Below are 9,895 nucleotides of genomic sequence, written 5' to 3'. Positions count from 1 at the left end.
ATCGTGAAACGAACCAGACACAGCATAAATCACTTGAAGATTATGAGGTTCATTAAAATTATAGAGTCTACTAGCTTAATTACCCGACGTTGCTCGGAAATGTTTTGTGAAGGCAAGGCCGCAAAAAAATTCTGGAAATTGTCCTACTCTTTGAAATACTCAGAGCGTAGTGAAACACAACTTAGACGGCAACCCGATTGAACAATACTCCGCACATGCTCAGATTGCGCACGGCCAATGTCCCATCTCAAATATCACAAAAAATCATAATTTTCATGATATTCTTGTAAAATCGGGTCAGTTTCATGTTTGATTCCTTTCGCTAGAAACATTTCAAACATTTTTCCCTCTATAAATGCTTTTTTAATAAACTCTGAGTCCCAAAAAGTATCTGTGCTTATCAAACAGTATCGATTACCACCTTTGGTGCATGTGCCAAACTTGGTGGCGATTCGTTTAGTTGTTTCGTAATTATGCTGAGACTTAAATACACTCGCATTCATAGGCAGATGAATTCTTTCCCTCTCTTGTATTGTAACCTGAGACCGTTGGAACTAGACCCGTTTCAAAATTTAGCGAATGATTTTTTGCGTCACTCCCTAAGGAGACCAAACGCCTGGTTTGTTTGCCCAGCTAATTGAGACCCTTCCTATGGGCGGGTATTGTCTGTTTCTGAGTTCCGGTCGAGACGGTCCAACGTGGCTCTGGTAATCTTGATAGTCCGCCAACACCCCGACGAAAACACCCGCTGAAAACCGAAATCGCTACAGTAAGACCAAACGAATAATGAAGATTCATTCAAACGATGCTTTTCATCACTGGTAAAGACTTTAGCAGCCACAGGGCTCCAGCTCGCGAGGGGATTAGGGAGGGTAGGTCTACAAAAATTATCCGAAATCTATTCGCCCGAATATCTTGAGAAATCCCTCACCAGAAAATACCATAAATAGTCACCGCTAACAAAAAATTAAACACTATTTTAAATACTCAAACGAAATTCTGCTTTTATTACAAACGAAAAGTATATATATGTCAATCTTGGTAGGGATCGAACTCCAAACTCTCTACATGTTAGCTAGCTTTGCGTGCGGTATACGAACTGATCTGGCTACTGTCACTTCTCTCTCTCTCTCTCTCTCTCTCTCTCTCTCTCTCTCTACTTTCTCAGTGCATATTTAATACTGTCGAAGCTTCCTAATTCCTAGACTGGTATTCATCCGAAAATGAGTGACGGGGGGTAAGGTGCGTGCGTTTAGTTGTACAGACTTATACGGCGAGCTCATCGCCGACCTAGGATTTTCACAGGTGGCAGCAAAGGAAATCCACCAGACAAAAAATAAACGTTTTCGAACCCGGGCTTTAAGATGATTTCAATAAATCGTGGTGATTTAGCCCTTGTGACTAATTACGTGGGGTTATCATATATATATATATATATATATATATATATATATATATATATATATATATATATATATATATATATATATATATATATATATATATATATATATATATATATATATATATATATATATATATATATATATATATATATATATATATATATATATATATATATATATATATATATATATATATATATACTAGCTGAATTACCCGGCGTTGCTCGGAAATGTTTCGTGAAGGGAAGGTCGAAAAAAACTCTCGAAGTTGTCCTGCTTAGTGAAATACTCCGACTGTAGTGAAACATAACTTAGATGGCAACCCGATTCAACAATACTCCGTTCATGTTCAGATTGCGAATGATCAGTGTTCCATCTCAGATCTCACAACAATCATAATCTTCATGTTATTCTCGACAAATTGGGTCAGTTTTATATTTAAACCCTTTTGTTAAAGACATTTAAAATACCGTTCTCTCTATAAATACCTTCTTAATAACCTCCGAGTTTCATATCTATATGTGCTTGTAACGTCTTTCCGTACTTACTCGTCACAATCGATTTACAATACCTTTGGCTTCCATGGGTATAATCACTTGCTACTGCCTCCTCTTTATAAAAATTTCATGACATCATGAATTGTTCAAAATTTTTCATCTGATAATGATTATTTTATAACGAAAGGTTGTTTAACATCATAACTACATTCGTACTATAGAATGATGATTTTATATAATTTATTTTACCAAGGTTTTAACCATTTTGGTCGTTCATCGGAGAGGAAAACCTATATAATAATGATTCAGTTAATACAAATGTTGTTGAAATCCTATTTCCATCACCTTGAGTCGACAGTTTTCTCAATTTACATAATAAAATGCACATTGATTGTATGATTTCGTCAATTCAGATCAATGTTGAGAATACTTTCCCCTTCCTCTTGAGAATATTTTTGTGAACCTCTCTCAGTTTCTAGAAATATATTGTACTCGTAAAGAAGTACCAATTTTTCCTAAAACCCGATCAATTTTCCCTTACACTTTCCATGTTCGGGGCACTTGCTACTCTCGCTTACCCTCAAAATAACCTTATTTTGATTTAACTTCCCTTTTGTCAGTGAACTTACTACAGATCATCTCCATGATTAGCCTGAGCAGTGTATCTATCGATTCCCACCTTTGGTACATGAGCCAAACTTGGTGGCGATTCGTTTAGTTGTTTCATAGTTATGCTGAAACTTAAATACACTCGCGTTCATAGACAGATAAAGATTATTTTCCCTTGGCTCTTTGAATTCCCCGGCAAAATGGAACCAGATCCTTTGAAATTATTCAAAGAAAAATACGACCTTGAAATTCTAGTCTAAATGTCGATTCTATTTCGTCATTGACTCTCTCCCCCCCCATGTTAAGGACACTTCCTACATACTTTCCCCCCTGAATATGTCCTAATGATCATTTCTGAAGAGCAAGAAGTATCTGTGCCAAATTTGATAGCAATCCATTCAGTATTTCCGGAGTTGCGCCGTTACAAACATTACTTCCCCTTTTTAGAGGGACGTACTACATCCACCCCACACGAATACCGTAAGTTGCACAAAAAGTATCGATTGTCGTCAAATTAAATAATTTTTTTCATGACCCCTGTTAAGGATAGTTGCTACGCTCTCTCCCCTATAAAAATACCCTTACAACTATCTCTGAAGAGCAGAAAGCTGCTATGATTGTGTGATAGCAATCCGTTCAGTAGTGTCGGAGTTATGTCGTTACATCCTCCTTTTTTAATGCACTTGCTACATTCACTCCCCATATCTATCATATCTAAGGTATGGAAAATGTTTGCATGATCTTCAAAAATTATTGTTTCTTGTCAAATTTATGAATTTTTTCTCTTGACCCCTCTTGTTAATGATACTTGCTACGCTTCCTCCCCTATAAAAATACCTTTATGACTATTTCTGAAAAGCAAGAAATAACTGTACCAAATTTTATAGCAATTCGTGCAATAGCTCCGGAGTTATGCCGTTACAAACATTGCACTCCTTTTTAGAGGCACTTACTACACCCTCTCCTAACAGAATATCCTTACAATCTTATCTAAGTTGTGCAAAAAGTGTTTTCAAAAAGTACCGATTCTCGTCAAATTAGATAATAATTTTAATGACCACCTTTGTTAAGGACACTTGCTACGCTCCCTCCCCCCATGGAAATATTCTTATAATTATATCTGAAGAACAAGAACTACATTTACCAGGTTTAATAGCAATTCGTTAATTAGTTTTGAAGCTATGGCATTACAAACATTACACCCCCCTTTTTAAAGGCACTTGATGCATCCATCCCCCATTAAACTATATCTACGGTATGCAAAATGTTTCTAAGATCTTCAAAAAATATATCGGTTTTCATCAAGTTACATGATTTTTTTCATGACCCCTCCTTGGTTATGATACTTGCTACGCTCCCTCCCCCCATAAAAATACGCTTATGAACATCTCTGAAGAGCAAGAAGTACATGTGCCAAGTTTGATAGCAATCCGTTCAGTAATTCTGGAGTTATGCCATTACAAACATCATACCCCCCTTTTTGAAGGCACTTGCTACATCCACCCCCCATATAATCATATCTAATATATGCAAAATGTTTCTATGGTCTTAAAAAAGTATCGATTCTCGTCAAATTAGACAATTATTTTCATGAGCTCTCTCTGTTAAGAACACTTACTACGCTCCCTCCCCCCATAGAAATACGCTTTTGATTATCTCAGAAGAGCAAGAAGTATCTGTGCCAAGTTTGGTGGCAATCCATTCTGTCGTTTCGGAATTATGGCGTTTTAAACATTACACCCCCCTATTTAAAGGCACTTGCTACATCCACCCCCCATATAGTCATATCTAAGGTATGCAAAATGATTCTACGGTCTTCAAAACGTATCGATTCTTGTCAAGTTATATGAACTTTTCCTTAACCCCCCCTTGTTTATGGCACTTGCTACGCTCCCTCCCATATAAATATACTCCCTAAACCATCTCTGAAATATAAGAAGTACCTGTGTCAAGTTCGGTGGCAATTCGTTCAGTAGTTCCGAAGTTATCGCGTTACAAACATACAAACTTACATCCATTTATATATATATATATATATATATATATATATATATATATATATATATATATATATATATATATATATATATATATATATATATATATATATATATATATATATATATATATATATATATATATATATATATTTATATATATATTGATCATGCGCATGTCAAGGAAAGAAAACGGTTTGTACTCACACTACCATGGTTTTACGTGGTTTATGGGTCAATGCTGTAGACCGACGAACGTTGACTGCTTTACGGACGCCAGCGCGATTTCCTTGTCGTTTGCTGGCAGATTCGGGCCCGCATAGATCCGGATTTCTGGTTTGCGTTCACCACGTTCCACGCGGTAATTATCTGGTGTCGGGAATGATCGAAGCGATGGTTACTGCTCCCTGCCTAGCGCGTGGTTGACTTTTGACGATCAGCGCTCTTCCAGTCGGTTCACCGGGAACTTTGTAGCTAGATGGTGGGGTCAAAAGATGTCGTTGATACTGGTTGGTCGATGTGACGGGAATTTTGCAGCACGAAGAACCTTTAATCGATAATACCGACACTAACTATGCTCCAATAAACTCGGAGCCACTAACTTGCCTTATAGCTTGGCACTAAAACTACACATCGAGGCGCGGAACAAATTTAAACCACTCCTGCCTCTTCCACGATCAAGAACAAAGTGGATGGTCAGATCTTTGGAGTCCTCAGATTAAGCGTGAGTAAAATATTCCCTTCCGGAACTACGTAATTAATTACGAAGTTTTCCGAATCTCTCCTGCATACGATTTCAATCTCCCCCGAATGTTCCCAGGGCATTGACTTCCTAACAAAGAAGTTTGAGTCAGTCCGAACGATCCCTTTTAAACCCCAGAGAAAGACATATTCTTCTCCGTATATCGCATTATCAAGTTTAAAAGCTAAGAAAAAGAAACCTACTACAAATTAGATTTGTTTATCGTGACGTCGCAAATGAACAAGTATTCATCCTTGACAGTTCAGCAGAACCGTTTACAAACAAGCTTAAACAAAAATCGAAGAACACGTCCTAAACAATCATCTTTACACTTTGGAACTAGTCACTTTTATTTAATAAATCTCAAAAACGAACCGTATCCAATCATGAGCAAATGTTTCAAAACTCTATTTAGGTCATATGGACCGTAAATGGTCTAATCCAAATTGTTCTTCTTCTTCTTCTTCCTTTCTGGTTGGCGTCACCTCACTTGAGATGACGCCGAAATGATGGCACAGCAACTAAGGCTATATTGCCAGTTAATTTTCGTTTATAGTCCAGTGGACTTTCTTTTCACTTGACTACAAGCGAAAATCTCGCTGTGTGGCTGCGTCGAATCGTCAAAGTACGGCTGAAAATCCTTTCTTTCTTGCGAAATACTCGAATTTTCCCCGGACTAACACGATGCAACGTGCTCACCCGTTGAGAGTTTCACCGGAAGTGAATCCAAATTGTTAACAGACAAACAGAAAACTCTCTGTTTACAAACAGTACTGCTGGACTGTCAAAATGTGTTCATTCGATTGAGGTTAGCAGTGACGAGAAAAAACATACAGCGTAATCTTTTTAGTTATTTTCATTGTGGAATACGCTTTTAACAGGCACTTTTTCGTCATTTTTTCAATTTTTAACTTGCAGTCGCAAAACAAAACAAGTACACGGCAACTGTCAAAGATGAACTTGATTCATCGGCAGTTCATTTGTGTCGTCATCGTGCAAAACCTAATAGGGCGCGTCGCGACCACCCGTCGAACGTAACTCAGTTCCAACCAGTCAACCAGGTCCGGAGTGAGAGTGCGTACTATAATATTCATTAGTACTCGAATGGCGCTCTCGAGAGAATTTATTTAGAATTGTATGCGATACTGAGAGTTGGTCATCAACGCGAGGGGCCATACAATACTTAATTTATTCGGTAATGCTACAGTATTACAAAAAATGGAAGATGAAAATTGATTTTCAAAAACCCCTCCTTCTAGTCTAAATTCCCCACACTCCCTTGTTTGTCGATAAATGAAAAAAAAAATTTCAAATAAACGCCCCTTTGTGGTCACCTTTGAATTGCAAAAAGTACCTTTGCAAGTTTGGTGATTTTTGGAGTTTACTGAGTTGTTATGGAACTTTGCCGATACATACAAACAATTTGACTTTTAGCTTATTTATTAGCGACACTTACTATCCTTTCACTCGTATACATATACATACGACCATCTTTTAGTTGTTATGAATATGTGTGTCTGTTGAAAAATGTCTGCTCTTTAAAATATCCTTTATAGGTTGCAGAAAAAATTACTTGTGCCAAGTTAGGTAATAATCTATTGAGTTGTTTCGCATTTATGTTCGATCATGTAAACAATTTATCCTATAAACTGATCCTCCACCATAATAGTTTCAAATTAAACAACCTTTTTTAGAAGCACTCATTATATCAACCCCCACAAACACCCTTAAGACCATGTTCGAGTTTTACAAAATGTCTTAAAAAAGTATCGATTCTCGTCAAATAAGATGAATTTTGTCAAGACCTCCCCCTCCTATAAAGTACACTTGCTACACACTCTTCCTCCTAGAAATATTCTTATGACCATCTCTGAAGAGCAAGAAGTACCTGTGCCAAGTTTGGTGGCAATCCGTTCAGTAGTTTCGGAGTCATGCTGTTACTAAAAATTACACCCCCCTTTTTAAAGGTACTTGCCACATCCACCTTCCATTTAATCATATCTAAGGTATGCAAAATGTATCTACGGTCTTAAAAAAGAATCGATTCTCGTCAAATTATATGAGTTTTGATCAATGACCCAATAGCTTTTGGTATTAACCCTCAGGGTACGGACTATAAAAAAGTTACGTTCAGTACGGACAGGGTCAGCCTAACCCGGCGACTTTGATTGGGTGTATATCGAGCTGTACTTTGTCAATTTGAATAATTTTTTTTTTATTTTGTGTGAAATTGTCTCAAAAATATAATAGAATTGTCAGATTAATCATTTAACTGATTGAAAAAAAATTTTAATGAAAAATGTGAACGGGTCTTGATTTTTTTTTGTAAAAAACGTTTTTTTTTTCAAAATGCTGTAACTTTTTGAAAAAAAAAATATTAACATTGTATAACTCGCATTTGAAAGGTAAAAAGTAGTTCTTATAAATGTCCATAACGGTTTTTTGATTTATTCCAAAAACTATATTTTTTTTGAAAAATGAAAATACGCGTTTTTTCGAGTTAGCGAAGAAACGTTGTTTCGTTGATTTATGATGATAAAGGTTAAAATTAATTACTTTGAGCAGCAACGCTTCGAGTGATTCGACGCGTTGCCATGTTTTTAATGCGTGTTCTTTAACAAAAAATTACAAAAAAACAAAATTTAACGAGTTATAATTCACTACGAGCAGCAAAGATTTCGATATAAGACGTACGTTCAAGTGATTGAGATCTACTACAATACTTCGCTTACACCATGTACAACGCGTTATTTTGAGGTTAGAATCTACAAAATTAAGTAAAGAGTACGTATTCTTACTTACCTTTTTATTCCTCAGCGGCAAACAGACGAAAATGAAAACTTAATATTTTTGAAAATTTTGGATTTTGTAACGTTCGATACGGACTGGGTGTACCACACCCGAGCACAATGTTTATATGTGTCTAGCTCGGACACAAAGCGGAGACTGACTCTGCCGCTTGGGCCTCTAATAGTGTGTACCTATAAGTTTTTCCCCCCCCTGGTCCGGACCCCCCTCGCCGACTTCTCTTCGTATGGCGCTTCTTTCAAATTTCGCTCGGGTTACGGTAACCCAGTCCGTACCCTGAGGGTTAAGAATACCTTACTCTTCACTATACGGGGCCGGGGGTCAATTACTAGCCGCGTAATCATTTTGCCTTTCTCTATAGAAAAGTATTAGAATTGCTGGAAAAACCGACTTTCGAACGGAGCCTCGGAGACCCATAATGTTATATATCATTCGACTCAGTTCGACGAGATCGAAAAATGTCTGTGTGTGTATGTGTGTGTGTGTGTGTGTGTGTGTGTGTGTGTGTGTGTGTGTGTGTGTGTGTGTGTGTGTGTGTGTGTGTGTGTGTGTGTGTGTGTGTGTGTGTGTGTGTGTGTGTGTGTGTGTATGTGTGTGTGCACTTTTCGAAGATATTAGAAAACGCTCAATTTTCTCAGAGATGGCTGAACCGATTTTAACAAACTTGGACTCGTTTGAAAGCTACTGTTGGGCCATTGATCAAGTTCGAAGATCAAATGGCTGTGACTTTTGGTACCAGATATATGATGGTATATGTGACGTAACCGACAAAACACGTTGATTTTTACCGCTCTTATGTTTATAAGGGTGCCAAAATTTTGGGATCACCTCTATTTTCGTTATGCTTTAGTGCTCAAAAGTTCCAGCACCTCTAAAAAAGCCTTCATGCAAAATTTGAGCTAAATCAGACATGCGTAAGGGGTGCTGCCCGGTGTTAAAGGTTTGACAATTTTCGATCTTGAAAAAGCACCATAGGGGGGAGTACATGAAATTTCCAAAATCGAAAATTTTTTTTGATGCCAAAACTCTTAAAACTGGATAAAACATCGAAATTTAGTGTCATCTAAAAAAAAAAGTTTTTTGAAAAAATCAACTTTCTGGGACTGGGAAATTTTGATATTTTTTCCAAGTCCCAAAAAGTCGATTCTTTCAAAAAAATTTTTTTTCGAGATGACACTAAATCTCGACGTTTCATGCAATTCTAAGCCTTTTGTCATTAAAATTTTTTTTTCGATTTCGAAAATTTCATGTATTCCCCCCTATGGTGACTAAGTGGACTGAGAAGGCTTTTTTTTATTTTAGATTAGCATCACTGTTCTCATACAAATAGGCAACGCAAATGTCAAGCACAAGTTTGGAAAAATGATGCTGACTTTGTGACATAAGCATGCTTTTGTGAACTACTCGAATCAATCTGAATCAATTGGTGTCAAAATTGGAATCCGAAATTATTTAATATAAGTATGAAATATATTTTCATGAGACTTTTATGAAAAAAGAGAAAGGCATTATCACACCACTAGGTGGATTAAGAAGGGTTTTTGTCATAATGTCGAGCGATAATAACTCAGTCATTTGTTGATTGATTTATATAATGTAACCAATGTTGCAAATATTCTTCGTGTAACTAATTCATTCAAGCATCCTCGCTGTGATTATACTGCCTTCGAATATGCCAGTCTCGAACAACGTTGAACTATTCACTGCATGAAAGAGAGAAGGGTGAAAACGAATAAGCAATAATCGTAGAGAACCCGAATATACTAATACATTCTTCGCTGCTGGTATACATGTTCGTGCATGTTCGTTTTATACATTCGTTCATTTATTTTATTC

Source organism: Malaya genurostris, chromosome 1, assembly GCF_030247185.1.
Source record: "Malaya genurostris strain Urasoe2022 chromosome 1, Malgen_1.1, whole genome shotgun sequence".
NCBI classification, from domain to species: Eukaryota; Metazoa; Arthropoda; class Insecta; order Diptera; family Culicidae; genus Malaya; species Malaya genurostris.
This window is presented reverse-complemented; position numbering follows the sequence as displayed.